The sequence below is a fragment of the Adiantum capillus-veneris genome, chromosome 17 (genome assembly GCF_014529385.1).
Source record: "Adiantum capillus-veneris isolate H3 chromosome 17, ASM1452938v2, whole genome shotgun sequence".
Taxonomy (NCBI): domain Eukaryota; kingdom Viridiplantae; phylum Streptophyta; class Polypodiopsida; order Polypodiales; family Pteridaceae; genus Adiantum; species Adiantum capillus-veneris.
Window position 1 is genome coordinate 62553979 of NC_140947.1, and position 20885 is coordinate 62574863.

The following is a 20885-nucleotide window of genomic DNA, read 5'->3' on the forward strand; positions in this document are numbered from 1 at the left end:
AGTACATGATAAACATGTATCAAATGGTTTGCCACATCGACTTCCTAAAATCTCATTGGAGACTAGTAACAAAGTTTAAAAGACTCATAGAGGCAAAATATTAAGTATGAGATGAATGCAACCATCAAGAAATTACTTGGAAGAGGGATTGCAACTTCTACATCACAACATGAGGCTTTCCTACAACTGCAATCTATGACGGATGGGAAAAATTTGAAGGCTCGCACTTTTTGAAGTACACCACGGAATTGCCCCTAATTACAAACCATGTTCTTCTCTAAGAGAGGAGAATGTACGCACTCATACATGCTTGAGACTATCCCCTTATCCATAATATGTACCACAAAAGATGGGGTATGTTTGATGCCTATGGTTCCCTTGGGTGCTCACCTTGTTGCATACTGTTACAGTGAATTTAAATTCAGTGACAAAGAGTACTCACATGCGAGGTTGGAAATTGTTACCATTCTATGTGACGGCTCTTGCTCCTCGGCTAGTTGAGACCCGTGGTGTTGACCCTCAACTATGGGATCAATATTAGAAAATCTTCTTTTTTGAGTGTTTTGCTACATTGGTGAGCATACTTTGTTGGGGTAGTTGAGTTTGGATTGGATGTCCACATGACAAGAGTGTTGGCTAGATGCTAGCCTATCTCATGCTTTCATATGAATATAGATTTTGGTCTTTCCTTTAGAATTTGCAGATCAAATGTCATATAGTCTACACTCTACTTGTGGCTGATGGTTCACGTTGGCTTGGCAATGGAACATGGCTTAAAAATGTTGGCTATGATCAAGCTTTTTCGTAGTGCACCTCACACATAGATGACACCATTAGTCATTGTGTTTGGGTTTGCCCATATGGTATATGTTATGGCATGCAGTTTGTGCTCTCCCCTATTAGATGGGTTTTTGCATACAATCCCAAACAGGTTTGAGATGATTCAATCGCTTCAAGGCCCTCAAATTCTTGGCCATGGAGGAGCAGTTGAAAGTACTTTCTACCTAGCTAAAGGATTCTATTCAGTGAGATTCAAAGAGGCCTCATACGTGGAAAAGATCCTTGACAAAGGGCCCATAGTCTTTAATAGGACTATGGTTTGTGTGGTGCCTTGGGAGCAAGTGTTCAACTCAGCTGAATCTTTGCAAGGGTTTCATCCGGTCTGGGTTGAGCTTGTGGGTCTGCCTAGCTGGCTGTGGGAAAATCTCAGGATGCTTGCTAGCCAATTGGGCACTCCCTTATTTTCACCTAGCAAGAGAGGGTTTGGCAGAACTTCAAACAGGGTTTGTATAGGCTAGGATGTGTCTAAAATGCCACCTAAGAGAATGGTTATCAATGTCGGAGCAGGGCTAGTTACTAATCCGCTAAACTTTGGAACATACTTTGGGGCATGTTTTGAATGCAACAAATTTGGACACTTCGCCAAGGACCGCCCCTTGAAGTCTAATGATACTGCAGCTCCGGCAGCACAGGCCCCCAGTAAAATGGATTCCTCGATGGAAGAGCTGGAGAACCAAGGAGGCAGTAATGAAGGGGTAAATGCAGAGAAGGATAAAGGAGGTATGGTTTGTGACAAAATGGATATCAAGATACAGGACAAGATTGTGGAGGAATTGATTCCCATACAGCAAACTTCTGAAGGTGCAGGAAATAATAATAGGAGCAGTACTTCCGTTGCTACCCCCAAATTTATGACAGTGACAACGGTTATGCCTGTCCAAGTCCTTGGTTTGAAAAGAGCCAGAAGAGTGAAGGCAGTGGCAAGAGACTCCAAAGTGCTTCAAGTTCTCACACTTGAGGTGAAAGGATCTAATTCATCCTCCACCCCGTTGAAAGGAGGGGGGTTCGCTGTCCCACTGCACAATTCATTTGCAGCACTGCAAGAAAAGAAATCCCCTGACCTGGAACCCTCGGATTCTCTTGTGACCAAGGAGGGGGGGGGGGGGGGGGGGGGGGGGGGGGGGGGAATGATTCGGATGCTAAAGAATTTTTTCCTCTATCCCAATGAACCCCTCATTAATGATGGAGTCTCTCACTATCCAATCTTGGAGCGTAAAGGGGTTGAAAACCCTTAAGAAGAGTACCCTTTTCTAGGAGGAAGTAAAAAAGGAGAAGACAGTCAACTGTTGGGCCATCCAAGAACACCACTTGGATGCCCATAGCAAGAGAAAACAAGTGCTAGGAAAAAAACTAGTATTCTATGGAGAAGGAAGTAACGGTTTTAGTGGCGTCCTTAGCATTGCGGATAGAGAATTGGAGCCGAAGGTGGTTCTTAACCACCCATCCAGCAGAATCTTGGGGATTAGAATCAGATGGAAAGGGCATCCCTTCACAGTTGTGAATGTGTACGGCCCTTGCAATGCAAAAGAAAGAGCTAAACTGTGGATGCATCTTAGAGATACTCCTATTGAAGGCGTTGGTTGGCGACTTCAATATGGTAGAAAAGAGCAGGGATAGAACAGGATCCTCCAGTATGTTGGTTGTGGCTTGGAAAGGTCTAAATGGCAAAGTTTGTGCGAAAAGTGGGTGATGATCGACTTATGGGAAGTCGGCCCATGGAAGAGCACGCCTGGTTTCACCTACACAAGCCTCCAGTATGCCCGCACTGCCTCAAGGCTAGACAGATGCTATTGCTCACACCAAGCTGACTGGATACCGTCGTTGATGGAGATGAAGGTAATCCCAACAAAAAGTCTTTCGGATCACATTCCTCTGCACATACAATTTATGAAGAATAAAGGGGAGGAGGAGACCCCAAGTGGTGGGAAAAAACTGTTAGTAATAGGGGCACACCTATTCAAAGACCCTCTCTTTAGGAATCTAACCAAGAAAGCATTGGGTAAGGTCAAAAAATATGTCGACTTCAACAAACACAATGCGTGGGACCTCTTTGCTCGGAGCATCCAGAAAGCAATCAAAACCTCGGGCCCCCGGTTCAAGAAAGCTAGGGAGGTACACCTTCTGCATCTTACAACGGGGTCCAGGTGCTTACCTCCATAAAATCCAATGGGCATGCTACTGAGGAGGAGCACAAACGAATCTAACCTTGCTAATGAGCAGTTAGAAGATATCAGAAAGGCAAGGCTTCTCTTGAGGGAGACTGTCCTTCAACCTGAAGCCTCCAATCAAACTCAGTTTAATAGGGCTTTAAAAATCAAGAAGAGCCGAGGCCACGTCCACTCGCTCTATGATGAGAAAGGGACAGCATTTCATAACCAGGATGAGATGGCTGGTCTGATGTTGAGCTATCTTAGTCAAATCATTGGACGGCCAGAGATCCAGTCCCAAGAAGTGTAAGACGCCAAAGGGACCTTACTGCAGAGTGTCAAGAAGGAAATTCCCCACTCAAAAGCTAATTGCTTGGAATGGACATTCTCCGAAGATGAATGTTCACTAGCATTGCAAGCCCTTGGCAAGGAAAAGTCGCCTGGTTCGGATGGGATGACGGTGGAATTCTATAGAGAATTTTGGGATGATCTCAAGGCCCCAATCACAAGATTGGACAATAAAGCCATGGTCGAAGGGTCGTTGGAGGTAAGTGTAAAGAGAGGGCTTATCAAACCCATCCCAAAATAGATCTGTTGTTCTCAACTGAAACATTGGCGCCCTATAACAATGATGTCGGTGGCCTACAAAATTATAGCTAAAGCAGTAGCCCTCAAACTAGCCCCCTTACTAACCAAGCTCATCTCTCCCCATCAACATGGGTTCATAAAAGGAAGGTCCATTTACGATAACATCTTGGCAGCAATGGTGGGCATCAAATACGCAACTGTCACAAAGCAGGAGTGCATTCTGCTGCAATTGGACCTGGACAAGGCTTATGATAGAATAACATGGACATATATAGAAGCCATCATGGAAGCTATGGGCTTTGGGCCTAGCCTATGTCGGTTGGTACGCATATTGGGGGCTGGAAGCCAGTCAAAGCTCATATTCAACGATAGAATTGTGGGCTCTTTTGAGGTCAAAAGGTCTATTAAGCAGGGATGCCTTCTGGCCCCCCTACTTTTTGCCATAGGATCACAACCTTTAATCACGACGTTCGAAGCTAGTGCGGAACGAGGGGAGTTGCAAGGCCTCGCTTTGCCAGGAAATAGCCAACTCCTAGCAAAACTTCTTACAGACGATTCTCTCCTCTTCTTGAAGGCGTGCCCCCAGGTCATCAGAAAAGCTCTGAAGATTGTTCAAATATTCTCAAAAGCTTCGGGGTCCCAGTGTAATATAGAGAATTCAAGGCTGATCTCCCTATCGGAAAATGACTCATTTGACCCTTCTGTCTAATTGGGGGAGATTGTCACAAAAGGGAATATATTCAGGCATCTGGGAGCCCCCTTGGGGGCGGACGTGACTCACAAGCAAAGATTTGAGTGGGTGCTTGAGAAAATAAAAACAAAAATGAGTAGGTGGGAGTATGCTCTTCTCCCATTCTCAAGTCGGATAAAAGTGATGAATGCCTTTATGATTCCTTACATTGCCTTCACTAGCCCGCTTCTCAAGATGGCTAAGTGTCACTGGAAAGAGTTCTTAAACCAGTAAAAAGGTTTTTATGGAAAAACAACACGAAATCCTCCAGACCATGGCAATGGGCCTGGTGGGAATTAGTTGCTCGCCCAATGAATCAAGGAGGCCTAGGAATTCTCAACCCAGTGCCCCATGCAGAAGCTTGTTGCGCCAAGTTTGTTGTCTCCTTGGCTAAACAGGATCAAATTTGGGCTGTCATGGTCAAAGATATGATAGAAACATCTAAACTTGGCTCGGATGGTGGAAAGTGGAGAGAGGTGGAGGTTCATGACAAACTGTTAGCCCCGGAGTGGTCTACCCTAAGATGGGAGATAGCTCAGGAGAATTGGTAAGAAAATACAAGAGAGCAGCAGGAGGGGGAAGAAGTCAGATACTTCAAGAACTCCATTTTGCATTGGTCCCCCTGGCTGTCCAAAGTTGTAGATCCACCACAAACTCCCTATTGGATTGAGATAGCTAGGAAACTGAATAATAAGGTTCTGAAGCGACTTGGACACTTCTGGGACAGTGGCAACAAGAGTTGGAAAACCGTTGACCTTCTGGCTACCTAGTACCAACTCAATAGCTTGGAGGTCTTGCGGTCCACAAAGTGATGAAGGAGCTTGACAATTTAGTGATGCCAATCTGTGATTCGGTGTTTGACTGGAATGCCTGGAAATGTCCCGGAAGCAGTCTATTAGGGAAACCCCATCCTAAAAGCATTTATCAGACAATGATGCATAAGAAGAATTGGTCTAGCCCCCTAAACAAGCTATGGAAAAAGCAATGGCCGGAGGAAAGGTGGGAGCAAGTATTGGAGTACATATGGAAGCCAAAGGTTCCGCATCACATGAAGGTCTTTCTATGGAAGGTAATTTGGGGTGCTCTACCGACAGGGGTGAAGATTCAGGAGAGAGGGATTGGGTCAAATCGATGCTTGGGGTGCAGGATGGCTAGAGAAGATCTGGCCCACCTATTCATGGACTGCCCAACTATAAAAGGCCTCGCAGGGAAAATATGCAAGTGGGTCCAAAGAACATGGAAAATTAGGTTCTTCAAGACTGACCTATTCCTTGGGGCAAGAATTCAGGAAGTCCTGTCCTCCTCGTCAGCTCTCAAATCGTCATATATTTCTTCTTACATAATGTATGGCAGACAAGGAACCGGTGTGTGTTTGAGGGAGGTTCTGAGATGGCAAGCTTCGCAGAATTTACTCAAGAAAGCAAAGTGCTAATATGGACGCTCAGGCGCAAGCAACACTCGGAGGATTGGTCTAGGACTACTTGTGCCTTGTTGTCAGCAGATGGAATGCCTAGGACGGTGTAAAGATCTCAAAAGGACAACTTTTTGGACCCTGGCGGGTTGGTGGGGATGGCTACCCTGATGTAATTATAGTCTCTGGATGATGTCATGGCTCAACAAGAGCATGACTAGACCTTGTAATTTTTTGGGCTACTCAATATAAATTACTCACAATTGTGAGTTTTGCAAAAAAAAAATAGATGGGTGTTTGCATAGGTTTTCTCTCTTGGGGTTTGGTTTTTTTAACTGTTACAATTCTCCAGTTCTCACGTTAGAGCTGGGTCGCACCATGGGTTAGTAGGGTTAGTGTTTACTAAATAAATGCATATCCATGTTTTCCTCCACAAATGTAGAAGACGTTCACAAACCCCACTAGCATTTTGAAAAAGGAGGGGAATAAGCTTTTACGTAGCGAAAAGCTCTCCTCAAATGTAGGCTTGCAATCTCCAATGAAATATCCCTCATGATCTTCTTGAAAATAGAAACTCCAACCCTTTTCATCTACTACTATGGGTGTGACCCTGTGCAATGCTTCACCCCTCTTACCCCCACTAACCCATGGTGCAATCGGCTCTTACTTTTGAGGGGGAAGGAGAGGATCTTGGTTTCGTTTTGATGGACCTTAACTACAAAGGGACACATTGGATATGTTGCCAAATATTATACATGCTATTGAGCCTCATGCTTGCGAGTTGATTTCTGCTACTTATTCACTTTGTGGATGATTTGGAAGGCTAGTTGTTTGTATATTATTGGTGGTCAATCTTCTATTTCTAAGAATACACTCAATGTGCATGACAAGTGACACAAAAAGCACTATATTCTCAACATGACAAATGCTACATAGCAAGAATAATCACCACAATGCTAGGGATTTTTTGCTACCAACGTATACAACAATATTGCACAATCATTATAAGATTATAAGTGGCCGATTCAGAATTCCAAAGTAGCCTCTGTGTGTGTGTGTGTGTGTGTGTGTGTGTGTGTGTGTGTGTGTGTGTGTGTGTGTGTGTGTGTGTGTGTGTGTGTGTGTGTGTGTGTGTGTGTGTGTGTGTGTGTGTGTGTGTGTGTGTGTGTGTAGCTGTTAAATCTTAACTAATAAGACATAATTGAATTTTTACATTCAAAAGATAGCTGACCAGGGAACAATGAACAGATAAGTACAAAAATAACTCAGTATTAGAATTATTTAGGTGCAATGATTGTCGGAAAGAGATCCTCTTTCAATAAGCAAGTAGTAAAAGAACTTCCCCGGTCCTCAGTGAGTGCTTCATTAAAGTAAGGTAGCTTGCCAAAGAAAAGAAAACCCTCCAAGATAAGATAGAGTCCTTACCTGCATCCATCCAAACAAGACAAAAATTCAGTAAGACTTGGATGTGTTTTACAGGTATCAATGGACCATATTAGTTATTATCCATGTCCATCTTACAGAATTTAATTTACTTTTGCCAAGCTAGGTCATTTATGTAGAACTTATATGTTAGCAGTCTTTATTCGTTACTTCCAAAATTAGTGGATCAATCTACCTTTTTATCTGAGTGGTGAAGTCCACCAAGAATCCAAATATCAAGAGTTTATTCTTTAGAAGATTTCAAATAGTGAAGTTTATTTGTTAGCCATAGCTCGGTAGCTATTCTTAAGCCTACAGTAGCAACCATATACTTACCTTCAGAAGTAGCAATCCCAAGGTTTCATAGGCCTCTCTTTAAATAAAGAGAGGTCATGTCCGACTTTATCAGTGTAAGATGCCTAATTATCCTATTGTTCATTAACCAATGGTACCTAGATGAGGGTTGTGAATACCTCCCTTTTTACAACCAGTAAAAAGACAGTATAACCAGTCAGCAGAGTAACGAGACTTCATCTTTACAAAGAGGGACCTTATATCACAAGCCATATCTCAGTGGCTATGCCAAATCCAAAAGTGTCATCCATATACTTACCTTCAAAACCCCAAGATTTCTACAAGTCATTAGCATCATAAAGAACAGTAGTGTCCGGCCCTGTTTGAGTAAGATGCCTTACTGTTTCAACAACAAAAAAGGTACTACATGAGCTAAATAATACCCCAAACTTTTTCCTCATATGAACCCTCAAGGACAGTACTGTATGCATGCCCAGGTGTGGCAACATTCTAACAGAGAATGTTTTAAACAAGTAGTTTCCAATCATGCTAGTCTTGCCTCATGTTTATGTTGTTTATCAGAAAATAGATCAAGAACATAGCTCGGTTATTATGCCAAGAACCCAAAGTAGTTGTTTATATACTTACCTTCAGAAGTAATAGACCCATGATTTCATTATACCATCTATTAGCATCCCTTCAAACAAAGAAAGGTAATATCCGACCAAGTTTGTGCAAGGTATCAGTTCATTTTTTCCATACTGTGTACCAACCAAAGGTACCAAACAAATGACTCTACTTCCTAATGAGAAAAACCAATTAAAACAGTGACATAGCCGGTCTATATGCCGGTTTATGTAGTTTTTTGCAGTAGCTAGAACAACGCTAAAAAACCCCAACCAATCCTCAAATGTTGCCTCACTTTACTCAGTCAAAAAAAAACCAGTTCCCCGTTAATCAATATATGTGTCCAGATTTAGCAGATGTTAAGAATGGCCATGCTATCAAGCCAAACCATCATACTCACACACACTCACATACATACAAAAACTTATGCAAGGGTGAAGTCCTGCAGCGGCTAAAAACAGAGCCGCTTATACCATTATGTAGCGACCCCCCGATTTATGCAATCATTCCCTTCACTAATATTGTCAACAGAAAAAACACAACCAGTCGTTGTTTATGCACAAGCGGTCCCAAGGCCAAACATAATGCCCAGGCCTAGCAAATCTTACTATGTACAGTGTTTATACACTATTTAGACTTTCAATAGAAACAAATGAGAGCTTGGTACACCACAGTACCTGAGATGTTTGAGCGGCAAGCTCCATAGCTTAGAAACTTCAAGCAGTAACTACACAGAGCAGAACAGAAAAACTAATCCCACGCTAAGTGAGGGCCAAGGTGTGCCCTCACCTTAGTTTATATAGGTTGGTTTGCACGCATCCAGAGCAGCCGAAATGAAAGGGCCAAGCCGCCCACTACTGTGTGAGCACCTCTCGTGTCAACAGATACCATCGCCTAGGGAGAGGGGGGATCATGGTCTGCGGGTGGAAGGGGCCGCCTTCCCCGTATGATGATGGCAGAATATTTCCACGCCCTTTTACAAGGCACTTATAATTATTGTACAAGGACATTGTCCCATTACAAGGCAGGTTTTTTATACCAACACAGCAAGAAGCCCTATCATGCCAATAGGGGGGGGGGGGGGGGGGGGGGGGGGGACTGTAGGGGGGTGAAAAAAATTGACTTGTAGTAAGCATTCTCTAGTACCTTAGTGTGTGTGTGTGTGTGTGTGTGTGTGTGTGTGTGTGTGTGAGAGAGAGAGAGAGAGAGAGAGAGAGAGGGGGGGGGGGGGGGGGGGGGGGGGGGGGGGGGAGAACAAGCCCTGGGCTTGGACACATCATGAGACTGAGAAGGGCGGAGAAAATAGCACTGACCACTTTGATATCTCGGGGGAGATGAAGTGAAGGCCACGGCAACGAGCCTGTAGGCTACATGAGGCCATATGGCAATGGGCTTTATAACCTCACGTCATGGGGGTGTGCTCTTCAGTTAAACCAGCGTCAAAACCAGCGTCAATCACACCAATAGCCAACAGAGAAATCTTCATCATGGCTACAACACCTACTCGAGCAAGTAGTAAACTAATTATAACCCTATAGAGATCGATACGGTCTATCGTACGGGGGAGAAAAACAGTAGGAAATGTTGGAGATGGGATTCAAGGTCTTGTGAGAAGGGAGAGAGGGGTGTGTCTTGGGGAGTTTATATATAGAGAGAGAGAGAGAGAAATTTCTAGGCCCTCTCAAGTCTTCCCACATCTCGAGACTACTAGTAGATGCATGTAATGTCACCTGGCCTCTGCTCGAGGTTGCAGTAGCGCATGCACCTAGTGTTGGTCGAGGAAAGCCGAGGGGTCCTTTGCTTGAGGTGAGATTGGCCTTGCCAGTACCCACTACTTGAGGCAAGTTGAGGGGGCTTGGACCCACTAATTAAGGGAAGCCAAGGAGCTTGCATGGAAAATGCACTGCCACGTGGGCGTTAGCTAGAGAGGACGTGGCTAGTTGGTTGTAACCCCATCCACCATGACTGCAAGGATTTGCAGCCATGGTGGATGGGGGGCACTAGTAAGAGAGGAGGTGGCTAGTTGGTCACAAATCGATCCACCATAGCTGCAAGGATTTGCAGCCACATGGATGGGAATCCAAGCTTCATACTTGAAGTAAATCATGACCCCTCGCCCCCCCCCCCCCCCCCCCCCCCCCCCCCCCCCCCCCCCCCCTCCCCCCCCTGTTTTATATTACTTTATCTACCTGAACTGAATTCCTCGATACATTGGGTGGGTGTCGGCAACTCGCAACTCATGTGCTGTAATGGAAATGGCCTATGAACAGAGAGTAGCGGAATTAGGAAATTAGATGAAGCACTTTTGTGAGATTACTTTGTGAGCATTGCGGGTGAACTTAATTGATGGTAGCAACATAAATATGGTACTTAGTTAACTTGGCATGAACAATACTTTTGCAAGAGAGAGATTTTAGAGAACATGACAACATTTGAGGACCGGATTCATACGGAGCCGGTCCCCCCTCCAATAGGCATTTATATTATAGTTTCTCCCATCAAGAGAGACTTGGTACAATACAATCTTTGTGTTCCTTGTGACCTAGTAATGCAATGAAGATGGAAAGCTTAATGCATCACAAGCATAACATAAACTTTGTAGTAGAAAGCCTTAACTATCCCAAGCCTCAGTCCCAAGGCCTCAAACACCTTCGAAGGTGGAGAGAGCTAGCGGGGAATGAGGATAAGGAAGAGGAAGAAGAAACATTCCATAGGAGAAAGAAATAGTTCCTCACTTATTATCACTCTTCTTGCTAGCATACATAATAGCATAGTAATGAAGATGGAGAAGATTGCAAGCTTAAGCATTGAAGCATGGCTCTTGGTTGGATTTGCATTCCATAGCCAAGAGTTTTGGTGTAGACTCTCACTTCTCACAAGCTTGGAGAAGGAGGTGGAGTTCCTCTACTTTCACCAAGTGAGAATGATCCACAAAATGAGTGAGTGTGTGTGTGTGTGGTGTATATCCCCCCAACACCCCTCTTGCTTGCTTGGGGCGCGTTGTAGCTTTTACACATGTTTCAAGCTCATTGGACCCCTCTCCCCCCTAGCCAAGCACATGCAGCATGCATTTGAGTACATGGGTAGTCTTTGGACAAGTGTCCTCCTTACCCCTTAGAGAGAGAGAGCTTGAAAATATCTAGATATTTGTTGGATGGAGGTAGAAGCTCATTGGACCCCTCTTTAGCCCAACCAATAGCATTCAAGCACACCATGTGGTTAAGCTTAGGGAGAGTCTGACATGTGTCCCATGTGCCCTTTGAGAAAAGGGGTGTCCTTTGGGTGAGTGGAAGGTTAAGTCAAAGATTCCCCTAACTTTGGGACTTTCATGCATAGGAAGCTTCTCAAGCACCTTCCTCATTAAGTATTGACAAGCACCTCAAGTACCTTAGCCATCAAGCATGACAAGCACCTCAAGCACTTTACTCATCAAGCATGCACCTTAGTCATCAAGCACGACAAGCACCTCAAGCACCTTAATCATCAAGCATGCACCTTAGTCATCAAGCACGACAAGCACCCCAAGCTTAGGTCGGGTTCCCACCTCAAGCTCAGCCCTAGCTTGCCTAAGGTCAAAGGACTTTTAACACTAACCATTGAAGGTCTTTAATGAAGCTAACCCTAAGGTCTTTTAAGCTCCATTAGATGCACATTGCTCTTTGATAGACTACCTCCTTTTGGACCCCTATTGAAATGTAACCATATCTCCTCTTGGTCCCCTACTGAGGTAAGTTTAGAAGCACTTATTGCACATTGCTCTTTGATAGACCATCTCCTTTTGGACCCCTATTGAGATGCAACCATCTCTCCTTTTGGTCCCGTGTTGAGATAGGTCTAGAAGCACATGTCTCTATTCTAACTCTTCTTCCCGTTTATTCTCCCACACTAAATGATAAGTTTAATATGATAAAATCATTTGGTAAAGTTAGATATTATATTTTATGACATTACCTCTCTCTTGAAATCATAGTTGTCCTTGACTATGAGGTAGAGAAGATAAAGCCTAGTCATTAGTCCATGTTTCTTAGTGGGTAGAGGATCCCTTTTTACCCTACGACATCATTCCAAGATGGATGACTAGTCCATTTGGTGCTTGGGAGATGTAGCTGCCGCAAGCATGTTTGCTCTTTAGTCCATATCATACTTCCAAAGTAGAGTGACAAGTTCTACTTGGTGTTTGGGAGACGTCGTGACCACAAACATGATTCTAAGCATGCATACTATTTACATTTGTGCACAATAAAAAGAGAACTAGTCTTATAAGACAAAAACATTTTTCATTTAAAATGCCTTTTCATATGCTTCCTCTAGTGCAGCATTGTAAGCATTTACAAGGTTCATATTATCCTTAAGCTAGGTTCCTTGCATGCATTTAGCATCATAATTATTTAACTCAATAAGATATCGTCAGATAATCTTACCGTTTCTTAATACCTTGTCTTCATGTCATAGGATAGACTCAGGTTGAAGTACTTCTTCTTGATCTTCAATTTTTGGAGGGTCTGTAACTATTGCTTCTTTTGGTGGTGCTCCTTTGTAAGGCTTACGTAGGCTCTCATGGAAAACATTGTGCAGCATGAGCCAATGGTTGGACAACTTTAATTGATAAGCCATCTCATTGATTGGCTTAAGAATTTAAAAAGGAACATAGTGTCTTTTTGCTAGTTTAGCATAATACTCTTGGTGGCCTATAGATTCTTGCCCAGAGTATGCCTTGGACGAGCCTTGAGAACACTTTAGCAAGACCCAATCATTTTTCTTAAAGGCTAAGGCTCTTCTGTGCTTATTAGCGCAGCCCTTTTTGCCTTTCCTATGAGATGGATATAATCCCTTTAATCTTTGGGAAAGATTCTTGTAGGTCTCGGCTATATTCATCAGCAGCGAAGATCTTCCCATGTACTTTAAGTAGTAAGGGACTTTTGGATCTTCCTTATCTAACCTCAAAAGGTACTTTCCCCATAGAAGTATGTACAATATCATCGTACGCATACTCTATAAGAGGTTGGTACTTCTATCATTGAGAACATTGATTTACTTCCATGACATAGGCTTTTAGTATATCAAGAATTGTAAGATTAGTTATTTCACTTTGGTCATCCGTTTGTGGATGATAGGCCGAAAGAGAAATTTAATCTACTTCCTAGATTCTCAAAGAGACCCTTCTAGAACTTACTGGTCATTCTAGGATCTTTGTTCGACATTATGGGTGTTGGAAAGCCATGATGCTTGAAACTTTGAGATCTGAAGAGGGTTGCCATTTGATGTGCCTTAATAGTCTTTTTGACAGGCATAGAGTGTGTTTTCTTGCTAAGCCTATCGACTAAAATAATCCAAGTTGCTTCCCTCGATCAAATTTCAACTTTTGGTATACCACGCATTTTTAAAAAATCTTGTATGTTTACTTTTTCATGGTAGACCAACATAAATACATTTCTACTCCTTGAAGAGTAGATTATGGATTCCCTCTTTGCCCCACATAAGGAGAAGTATGGGATTCATACCTGACTTTCTTATTGTATGGGTGAGTAACACATAGCCTATTGCCGTTTGGAAGATAACCATCCTTCAATGTAAAGGCTCTAATTACCTACTTAAAGTCTCGATCAGTAGCATACTCATCTATCATAAAAGATAGATCATTGTGAGTTGCTATAGACACAACATTTACCCTTGGTCGTTGTGAAAGTGCATCGACCACTTGATTGTGCTTGCCAACAATGTGAGCAATATGAAATTTAAATTGCAAAAGAAAATTTGCCCACCTCATTTGTTTGTCGGAGAGCTTGGTTTGCGTCATGAAGTTCTTGAGGCTTTGTGATCCATTCGTAGGATGAATGGAGTCCCCAAGAGATAGTGTTTCCACATGTTTAAGGCATAGAATAGCTAGTAGCTCTTTTTTGTATTTGTCGAATACTCACTTATCGAAGTTGAGTCTTTGACTCTCATATGCTATGGCATGCCCTTCTCGAAGCAAAATAGCTCCAAGGCAATTACCACAAGCATCACATTGGACCTCAAATGGCTTTGAGAGATCTAATAGTGTGAGCACACATTGAGAGATAAGATTCTCCTTAAGATTCTTCAAAATCTTCTTGCACTTTTGCAGTCCATGAATACTTAACGTTCTTTTTTGTTAAGTCATGTAATGGGCTTGCTATTAGCGAGAATTTTTTTAATGAAGAATCTATAGTATGCACACATACCTATGAAGCTTCTTACCTCCTGTAGATTCCTTGGATTAGGCCATCCTTTTATTATCCCTAACTTTGTTGGATCCATACGGGTGCCATCTTTAGAGATAATGTGACCTAAATATTGAATCTCTTGTACGAAAAAAACACTTTTCTTTTGATTAATGAAAAGCTTATTCTCTCTCACAACTTGAAAGATTACCTGGAGGTGTTGCTTGTACTCATCAAGAGAATTTGAATGGCCTGAAGATTTTTGTCCATCATGAGTTTGAATGCGTCTGGAGCATTTGTCAGGCCAAAACTTGTAAAGTATGAAATATATCTTCTACACGCGGCACGGGAAATCTATTTTTGATAGTGATCTTATTTAGTGCTCTATAGTTGATACACATGTGATATGTGTCGTCTTTCTTTTGCACTAAAAGTAATGGTGAACAAAATGGAGAGGAGCTAGACCTCACCATCCCTTTTTCCATCAATTCATGCACTTGCCTCATGATCTCCTCTTGTTGAGCTTGTGAAACTCGATAAGGAGGCTTGTTAGGCGGTGAGCTTCTTGGTAGGAGCTCAATTGCATGGTCATCATTCCTCATTTTAGAGGTAGCTCACTAGGGATGTCATCAATGAAAACATCTTGGAATCCACTTAGGAAATTAGACAACTCTAATTCCTCTTGATTCCCTTTATTGCAGGGATATGGTGTTCCCCAACTCATTAGCATCTATATACATGCTCTTTTCCTTGAAGGTGAAGTAGATTTTCCTTTTAGGGAGCTTCATGTTGGAAGCCATGCGGTTAAACCATGGTGCCCAACGATAACATTCTCATGTTTGGGAGGAGAGATGAAGAAATCCTCTTTGTCCACATAACTTTGGACATGAAGCCTCAATTCTCCAATCAAGGAAGTAACTGAGACGTCTTGTCCCTTGATAGCTCCATTGGCTTTCAATGCATCTCCTATCTTGCGGGTTTGTATGCCTAGCTTGGTGGTCAACTCTGTGGATATGAAGTTGTGAGTTGAACTAGGGTCAAAAAAAATAATGGCATCATGCTCTTGCATCTTTCCCCAAGCATAGGAAAGGAGAAATCCTTGGGAATCACCATCCTCTTTTGGAGCTTCAAACATAGAGGCTTTAGGAGTCTCGTTGCGGGCAATTCTCTTGGGGCAAGGACAATAACCATGGCCTTGCTCCCCACACTTAAAAAACATTTGTGGTCCTTACGAAAAGCTTCTAGCTCTTTAGGAGAGAGTTTATATTTACCTTTGTAAACTCCCTTCTCCTTGGACCGATTGTTGTTGTTGTTGTTGGAATAGCCTTGGTAAGAATTTTGGGCATTGGTTTTTCCCTTTGCATTACTTTTGTCTTTATTTTCCATGGGCTTGACATTTCATCTAGCCCCTTGTTGGAAATTGATGCGCGAAGCAACCATGGTGTGGTGGATTACTTTGGTGATAGAACCAGGCCGTTGAGAGTTGACATACTCGGCCATCTCTTTGGGTAATCCCGCACATAATTGTTGCTTTTGCTCGGCAAAGTCTATCTTTTGAAAGATAGTAGCCTTGAGATGTAAATCCTAAAACTTGTCCACATATTTGTGGATAGACTCATGAGAGAGAATCTTTAAACTTCACCATTTGGTAAGCACTTTGTCATTTGCATCACTCACAAGGAATTGCTTCATGATGGAAACTCGTAGAGTTTTCCATGTCTTTGGGGCTTCGCTGTTGCCACGAAGGCTAGCCCACCATTGACGAGCCGATTTTTGGAAGTGTATAGCTACATGGCGTAGCTTGGAGGACTCCGTGAAACCCTTGTCTCCAAAGGCCGCATCAAATTGTTGGATGAAGGCTAATACTTTGTCAGTAGCATCAAAGGTGCCATCATAGGTGAGAAAAAAGATACTCTTTCCTCCCTCTTTGAACTTCTTGAGCTTTTGTGACCTTAGCCATGCAGGATAAGATTTGTGATGTCCTCCCCTCTTGTATTCTCTAGGAGAATAACTAATGCTTTCATCGGAAGAGGAGGAAGGTGAAGAAGAAGGAGAAGAGGATGACCTCTTTCTTGTCCTTTGTTTCCTCTCCTCCCTTTTTTTGAAGTGATGAGGAGAAGAACTATGGGTTAACCATTTTCTCTTGGGAGGAGTTGGCCATCTTCATGGAACCACACCTTCAGAGGAACTTAGGGATTCATTACTTTCTTGTTCTTTGAATTCCTCTTCTCGTATGGGAGAGAGTCTTCTTTTGGGGGTTTCATCAAGAGGCCTCCTAAGCTCTCTCTCCTCTTGGAGAGGCAAGGAAATCCCATACGCACAAATTTTTGAGTAACTTCGGCTTGCAAAGCGGGGTTGCCCATAGCTTGTTGCAACCTAGTAACAAGATAATTAACAAACATGGGGGCATCATCATTAGCACCTTCATGTGCAAAATCAAAGTTATCAATGTTCATTCTACTCTCTTGGTTATTGTCAGCCATGTTAAAAAAATTTGTGTGTTTATTTAGTGTATCCTTTGGCAAGTCAAAACCTTAGTTGCTACTCCTCTTAGCCTTTGAAAATAGGCACTTAAGTATCTACACCCACGGCTTGAATTGGTTAATTATAGAGAGTAGTGGAGTGAGTCTAACATAGCGAAGTTGCCTAGGGATAGCTCCTTTCAGACTTCTTATGGCTCAATAATGGTAAAGCCGTAGGAAAGTCTAAAAAGACTCCATTATTAAGACCAAAGCTCTCGAGGTGTGCACCATATCGCACATAGTAGGCTCAACAAAACCAATAATAGATCCCATTCCGACTTATCCTAATATAATTAACAAAATCAACCATTGATAGGCTACTTAAGGACCTCTCTTCTTAAGCAAGAAAAGAGAAACCAAAGGCTCTGATACCAATGTAATGGAAATGGCCTATGAACTTTGAGAGTAGTGGAATTAGGAAATTAAATGAAGCACTTTTGTGAGATTACTTTGTGAGCATAGCGGGTGAACTTAATTGATGGTATCAACATAAACATGGTACTTAGTTAACTTGCCATGAACAATACTTTTGCAAGAGAGAGAGTTTAGAGAACATGACAATAGTTGAGGACCGGATTCATACGGAGCCGGTCCCCCTCCCGATCCCCCTCCAATAGGCATTTGTATTATAGTTTCTCCCATCAAGAGAGACTTGGTACAATACAATCTTTGTGTTTCTTGTGACCTAGGTGATGCAATGAAGATGGAAAGCTTCATGCATCACAAGCATAACATAAACTTTGTAGTAGAAAGCCTTAACTATCCCAAGCCTCAGTCCCAAGGCCTCAAACACCTTCGAAGGTGGAGAGGGCTAGCGGGGAATGAGGATAGGAAAGAGGAAGAAGAAACATTCCATAGGAGAAAGAAATAGTTCCTCACTCTTCTTGCTAGCATACATAATAGCATAGTAATGAAGATGGAGAAGATGGCAAGCTTAAGCATTGAAGCATGGCTCTTGGTTGGATTTGCATTCCATAGCCAACAGTATTGGTGTAGGCTCTCACTTCTCACAAGCTTGGAGAAGGAGGTGGAGTTCCTCTACTTTCACCAAGTGAGAATGATCCACAAAATGAGTGTGTGTGTGTGGTGTATATCCCCCGAGCACCCCCCTTGCTTGCTTGGGGCGAATTGTAGCTTTTACACATGTCTCAAGCTCATTGAACCTCTCTCCGCCCTAGCCAATCACATGCAACATGCATTCGAGTAATGGGTAGTCTTTGGACAAGTGTCCTCCTTACCCCTTAGAGAGAGAGAGCTTGAAAATATCTAGATATTTGTTGGATGGAGGTAGAAGCTCATTGGACCCCTCTTTAGCCCAACCAATAGCATTCAAGCACACCATGTGGTTAAGCTTAGGGAGAGTCTGACATGTGTCCCATGTGTCCTTTGAGAAAAGGGGTGCACTTTGGGTGAGTGGAAGGTTAAGTCAAAGATTCCCCTAACTTTGGGACTTTCATGCATAGGAAGCTTCTCAAGCACCTTCCTCATTAAGTATGACAAGCACCTCAAGTGCCTTAGTCATCAAGCATGACAAGCACCTCAAGCACCTTAGTCATCAAGAACGACAAGCACCTCAAGAACCTTAGTCATCAAGCACGCACTTTAATCATCAAGCACAACAAGCACCTCCAGCTTAGATCGGGTTCCCACCTCAAGCTAAGCCCTAGCTTGCCTAAGGTCAAAGGACTTTTAACACTAACCATTGGAGGTCTTTAATGAAGCTAACCCTAAGGTTTTTTAAGCTCCATTAGATGCACATTGCTCTTTGATAGACTACCTCCTTTTGGACCCCTATTGAGATGTAACCATCTCTCCTCTTGGTCCCCTGTTGAGGTAAGTCTAAAAGCACTTATTGCACATTGCTCTTTGATAGACCATCTCCTTTTGGACCACTATTGAGATGCAACCATCTCTCCTTTTGGTCCCTGTCTAAAAGCACATGTCTCTATTCTAACTCTTCTTTTCGTTTATTCTCCCACATTGAATGATCAGTTTAATATGAGAAAATCATTTGGTAAAGTTAGATATTATATTTTATGACATTTGCAAATTTTGTCGACTTCAATCCCATTGCTACCACTTGATGTAGACCTTGTTTACTTCCTCGATAGATGGAACATGTGCCACAATTGGACGTGCGTCGCCAGCTTTAGAGTGCTCCCACTTGATTGAAGACCCCGTTGGAGTTAGTCCTTAGGCTAATTCCAGAATCCACACTTCAAAGAGTTTTTGTTGGCTATGAAAATTGAAATTAAAGACAGCTAAGGCACTTCACAAATTGTCTGCACCCACACCCTCGCAGGGCATACGGAGCTCAACAAACTTTAAGTTGGATCCTGATCGGTTAGGAGAAGATAACCCAAACCTGACAAAACTTGAAGCGCCCCACCAAATCAAGCGCTCACCAACCCACCAAACACTTACTGTCACTCACACACACCCTCGGGCCTCAATGCTGGAGCTCACCACGCAACCAGGGGATAAACCCTTCAGAGGATCTGCACTCGCCCCTGGTTGTAACTCCCTCTTCACACCCGCCTGCCCGTAGAAGACACTCATACTCCTGTGTGCTATGCCCTCTTCCAACCAACTACGCCATCGCTCTCTTCTAAGCCATCGCACTTTGCTATGCCCATCATCGTTTTAAAGCACCGTATGTGAAAACATGGCTTAGGGTCGAGTCGTGCCGGTCCTCGGGAGTCTTGGCCATGGAAAAAATGCTCAAGCCCCATTTTGATAGCAAAGGCAAGCCCGTTGGCATGGACTTTGTATTCACAGTCGAGGGTAGAAAAGGAGTGAATGAATCTGGTGATAACGCCTCCACTCCAGAGAAAATCCTGAAGCCATCCCCCTTTGGAGTACGTATCATGATGACGAAGATTTTGCACGGGTTGAACATGTGCAGCTAGGATAAGGTTGAGGACAGGTATGTGATGCAGGCAGAATTTAATTATGCGCCAACAAATGTCTTCCCAGATCTTGTGGGACTAAGTGGCAGTGGCGACAAACAACAAAAACGCAAACTACCACTTACAATAGTTGGCAAAGGTTTCTATGTGGCAGAGTGCTCTTCCAAGAACAAGGTCCAGGATCTAGTTATCAGAGGTGGTATCTGGGGGGACATATTACTTTGCTTACGCAACGTCGTGGTCGCCCCAATTTTTTCCATATGAAGAATTTATGAACTTCTGTCTGTTGTGGGTCACGATGAAGAGCCTTCCTCTCTGGCTCCGGGCCAATGTAGATATTATTGCTAACCTTATGAACTGGTACTTTTAATTTCAAAAATGCAACGGGGTAGGCCGAGCTTGTATGTGAAAGTGTACATTTTGTGGGACATGTGTAGACCCATTCCCAAATACCTAGATCTCAAGATGGGAGATTATGGTGCCTATCGGCAAGAGTTGGCTTTGGTTTCGTTCTCCAACACACATGCTACAAATGTTGGAGAATTGGACACTATGGTAAGAACTATCCCAAGGCTGAGGTGGCCCGCACTCCGGTTGGTAGGCCGATATGGAGATGTGTTTCTAGGGATACTAGGCCTTCGACATCCTCTAACAAGCCTACAGAGGAGGCGGGGGACAACGAGATGAAACAGGGTGAGATAAGCAAAGACTTTGAGAACCCCTCAAAGGAGTTGGAGGATAATAAGTCTAAATGACCAACATTTGAGGTTCAGGACAACAAACCAAAGTCACTTGTCGTTTCAACTATGGAGACTCTAGCTCCCATTGATTCCTCCGAGCATGAAACTACTGCAAATGAAGTATAGGTCCAAAAGTTAGATCTCATTGGTCATGTGATTAATGTTTCTGATCCTACGGCCAACACTATTAGCTTGATAAAAAGAAAGAAGAAGCAAAAGTAATGTTGGATGGTTCTCTTGTCGACGATTTGGTATTCTAGTTGCAGCTTGGCGATCAAGAGGTGGGTTGTGGTAAGGCTCGCGTATAACCCCAAGAAAGAGTAGGTTCTCCTTTGCCTTGGATGGTCGGACAACCTGGGAGGTGGCACCCTTCATTAGCTGATGTAGGTTTTAGTTGTTTGTGGGCTGCTGATTGATGCCATGGATCCGTTGAAGCATGGCTTTCTATATAACTTTTTGGCCTGCTAAAAGCA